The following is a 4987-nucleotide window of genomic DNA, read 5'->3' on the forward strand; positions in this document are numbered from 1 at the left end:
ATCTGGAGCGATGGTCGAGACTGGCCACAGACTAGCAGGCGAAAGCGGGAGACGCACGGAGAATAGGGAGTAACACCTGTTGTATATGTTGGTTATCAAAATTTTGATGTGTTGTATGCGTGCGTGGGTGAAATTATTATGTTGTATATGTGGGTTATGAATATTCAGTGAAAATAATAATAATCAAATGAAATTTGGTCAAATGTGTAATTATCCGGAAATATGTTAATTTATGTAATTATGCACATTTAATTATGCCAATTCGAGAGGTAATCGTAGTAATTATGCGAGTGGGTGTAATTATGATAATGCCAGTCGTTATGATAACCAGACCCCGCCTCGGTGACGAGGGTGGGTTATCGATCGGAATAAGGCAATTAATCGTATGCAGTTATGCAGGTGTGGTGTAAGTATGCAAGATTAACTTAGATTAACTCGGCATCGTTGTCTAGGTTCGTCTCATTCTCGCTTATATTTTAGGTCCCCGGTTCACCCCGTTATCGCTTTAACATTTACTGAGTATGTATTAGTGTGTTTATTAAGGTCACCAAGTTCAGATCTCAACGCAGAAGCAGATCTTATGCATAGATTTCAGGAAAGAATCACACAACCACTTCTGTATTAATCAATTTATTACTAATTCAACCTCAACTATGATATAGTATGCGAACTCTCAATCCCGGAACGTCAACACGGCATCAATACAGTATCATCAATGATTGTCTGATTTCACTTTGACAACGGCACATGGATCCCGCATAACGCGATGGTTGTTAGTGAGAGAGAGTCGTTAAAACATGCAAATACTAGGCTAAGAAAAACCTTAACGTTAATGAATGATTATACTCAATATTGTTCACGCAGTACCGTACTCCTTATTGATCATACGCAACCCTTATCACGTTGTTAGCACCTTGGGTCACGGGACAGTTGAATATTCTGTAGAGGATGCGAGTACGTGCGGCGATTATGACTGAAAGATACTTGAAAGATTATACGGCGATAAAAAAACACAATCAAAACAGTTATTATTCTTAAAGGCACCAATCTCAACAGATACATCGGCAGGTTATCTGACAACAGAATGGCTCGGAGTAAGGGCCTGCGACGGTGCTCCTTTTCCGAAGATCGTTATCTTATACCAAGTTTACTAATTGGGGACCAGATCACCTGATAAGGATCTGGTGGGCCACCACTCCCCACGTGAGCGTGGCTCAGCGGAAGGAGGTGCCAAGAATCAATTCGTATTGATGGATCTGTTGGGAATTTATGCGATTAAGAGTACAGCCCACTAAATATTAAAGATAAAAATTACGAATACTCTTATAAACGACGGATGGCCATCACTCGGTCTCGTTGTGATGCCTTCACAGCCACGGATGGCTTATGGGTTCGAGTGTTTTTGAGTGGTGAGAGTTGTCTTGAATAGTCAGTGTTCGGAGTCGGTTCTTTATGTCAAACAGACGCCTGGTGGTCGTGTGGTGAGGGGGCGGTGCGCGTCATACGTATCAGTCGCTCCCCTGTCACCGTGGTGAACTTGGTTCGGATGCCCGTTGATACGCTGTCGTAATTCGGAACCCGGTCGGTAGGTGGCGCCCACAGCTCGCTCGCAGCGTGCAGTGTTGGGTCGTCGACCAAGGGTGAGCACGAAGCCTCGTCGCCAAACCGCGACCGTCACCACTCTGGCGGCAGCAGAGACCTCCGACTCGGCAGAGGTTGACCCACGCAGGCCGAGTTGAGCTGTCAAGCGGGTCTTGCCCGCCTGCAGAGGAGATGGGGAGCCGCTTGAGTCGAGCCCCGAGAGCCGGCTCCGGTGAGCCGATCGAACTCGGCTGAGTCCCAGACGAGCTGAAGAGTCGAGCCGACCCGCTGGTCGCAGCTCGCTCCTGAGTCGACCCTCCCGGTCGAGCTGAAGATGAGTCGAGCCGACCCGCTGGTCGCAGCTCGCTCCTGAGTCGACCCTCCCGGTCGAACTGAAGATGAGTCGAGCCGACCCGCTGGTCGCAGCTCGCTCCTGAGTCGACCCTCCCGGTCGAACTGAAGATGAGTCGAGCCGACCCGCTGGTCGCAGCTCGCTCCTGAGTCGACCCTCCCGGTCGAGCTGAAGATGAGTCGAGCCGACCCGCTGGTCGCAGCTCGCTCCTGAGTCGACCCTCCCGGTCGAACTGGTTTCCAATACTCAGGGTCCTTTCTTTTATGCCGAAAAACCCCTTTAGATCCTGCCCACAAGGCGGGGTTTCTTTTGATTTACTGTGTCAGGATCTGTCCGTAGGTAGGTGTGTCCATGTGTGTGTCCGTACGTCCGTATGTCCTTGTGTGCCTCACCCACGGTATATTCCGTTGTCATACTCCCTCCATAAAATCCACGAGCAAACAATCAGGTGTTACAAATTGCCTCGAGGTCGTCGTGCGATATTATCTCTTGTTTGGCCTTCTTCATGAACCAAAACACAGACGTTACAAATCGTCTCATAGGCATCTTTGTCCGTGTTGCACCACCTGGAGGGAGGGGCAACACTCCCTCCGACCCTCACTGACGCACAAAGAAATGGTTAAAAAGTTTTAACATTTGTCCCTTACCATTTCACAGTTATGATTCTGTATGTAACCTAAGGTCTGTCGTTTCCCATCGTGGTGCTTGACTCAAGTGGAGGTGTTTCCCCGAGCGTATACACACTCCTATCCCGCGCTGCGGGGATACAAAGACGGCCGGGATCTCCCTTTCTCTCCGACCCTGGGTTTAACATCGCTCTTTTATTATGTATTTTATATTCGACCTGGTGGTGATTCATCCCGTTATGCTTCGGGTCGAGTTGTATATAAAGTATTAAAGTATGGAAATAACATTTCATATCAATAACTTTAGCCTACCCTGTTGTTAAATTCCGACTTTAACGTGACTTTAATAGCAATACAGAATAATTGAGCTTTTTGTCTTAACTAGGCGAACACGAACTTCTGGTGACCCCCGCAGCCTCGCTGTTCAGCTGAGCCTGCATCCTTGAGAGATGCACAACACCCTTATTCTCGTCTCACTGTGGTCATCCAACCTTCTGCTCTGGGAGTGTTATTAATTTCAGGACAAAGGCCCCCTCACGTTCAGACGTGCAGGGTTGTTTAAATCAGCTCCCTCCCCTGTGCACACGTGTTGAGCTGGGTTTATCTTTGCTCCCTCAGCTGCAGGAGGACAAGGCGTATTTCTCCCTCCTCCCTGTGTGCACGTGTTCCAATTAGCTTGGAATCCTTAAACACACAATCAGTGATGATTCCTGGCTTTCTGTGGTTGTGATTTAGACAAAGGCGCCTCTGAGTTGACACTGCCCTATTATTCGCCCATGTGCTGAGGTCATAGAATTCGTTTTGACTTCAGTAATGTTAACATTCAGTATTGGATTAGCAAATGGGCAATGGTTCATTGATGTAGCTCGCAGCCTGGTCTCCAATTTGAGCGAGCGCGAGGATCGATAATTTAGCCTACTCTGTTGTTGAATTTCGAATTTTGACGTTACTTTAAAACCATGCAGGATGGTTGGGCTTTTTGCCTTAACTATGTCTGGCTGACTCTCCCACTGTCTCTGCCGCCTGCACGGGTGACGTGTGCCCGTTTATCAGGCCTTATCTTTCCTTGAAGCAAGGTTGCAAATTCTGCCATCCTAGCCCTCCTCCAGTTCATTACTTAACAACACCTGGTGTTTTGCAGTTTGCTGCGCTTTGGTGTGTTTTCATTCATTATATATCAATGATGGAAGCAGGGTTAGGATACAACACACCATCACGGAGATGGAGCGATGGGGACCCAACTCGATGTGCAGGCGCATTGTTGCATCGCAAGGTAGCACGGTGGCAACTTTGGGAGAGATATCCATCCAGCAATAGACAGAGCATGGCCAATGATACCTACAAATACGTCTTCAGTGAAGTTAAGAATAAAATGTATTTTGTTAAATTGGGACGCTGCCTATCAACGCCGTCTAGCAGTTCAGCATTCGAGCAAGCCTGACTGCTGATGATACTCTGAAAGTCGAAACCGGCGCAGCGTTTGCTAGTGTTGAACCAATGCTGCTAAGACTCTGCACTCCCAGAAGGAGGCCGTAGTGTCTGATGGGATGTGTAAACATGTTTAAGAGACAATGATGTGACAAGTAATAATGTGACAGGTCAGCGAATCGCCTGCCGAGTATTCGTGCCGCTCGTTGCAACGGCACCGACGCCGCGTTCACTCGCACTCTCTCAGCTGCCGCAGAGACTCAGACCCAGCCTCCAGTGTCAAATGGCACGGGATGTGATCATCGGTAGCAGCGGATTGTGGTGGGGGAATGCTGTGTGAAATCAACGAAAGAACTTGGCAGGCAATCCACGCCGCCTTCCGTGCGGCGAGTGCAGCGGCTTTGGTTTAAAGTTACCTCTGCGCCGCCTTCTGTGCATCCAGCGGCGTCTCACGAGCAAGAGACTGCCGGATTAAGCTAGTGCGAGGCTTGTAGCATGTGATGTTATAAAGGGCCCTAAATATAAAAAAAAAACATTAATATTAAAATAGCATTTATACTTGCATAGTAAAGTAATCGCATTTTTTAATTTGCTATACAGCCAGATAATCGCTAACATTAAACACCCAATCGTTCGTAAAAGTTAAAGGCAGTAGAATACTATAGTAATAGAGCAAGTGCAGAACCGGAATTGATAGCTTGGAAGCATTTAGCGCGGGGCCCCTAAAAGTGCGGGGCCCGTAGCATTATGTAGCTACTTTTGCTACTGGGATAATCAGGCACTGGGTGGAGAGTATCGTCGATGCCAGGAAAACAGGGCGGCTGCAACGGAGGGAGGGAGGCAAGAATGAGAGAAGTGGAAAAATATAAAAGTGTCAACGTGGGGATGAGGAGCCTGAGATGGAATGGGGTGGGGAGAGGGAGGGAGGTGGGGGTGCGACGAGAAGGGGGGAGGAGTTGCTATTTTGGTCGCTGTGGGTCTCGAGAGAGAGGGGGATCGA

This window comes from Lampetra planeri, chromosome 4 (genome assembly GCF_965212315.1).
Source record: "Lampetra planeri chromosome 4, kcLamPlan1.2.h2, whole genome shotgun sequence".
Taxonomy (NCBI): domain Eukaryota; kingdom Metazoa; phylum Chordata; class Hyperoartia; order Petromyzontiformes; family Petromyzontidae; genus Lampetra; species Lampetra planeri.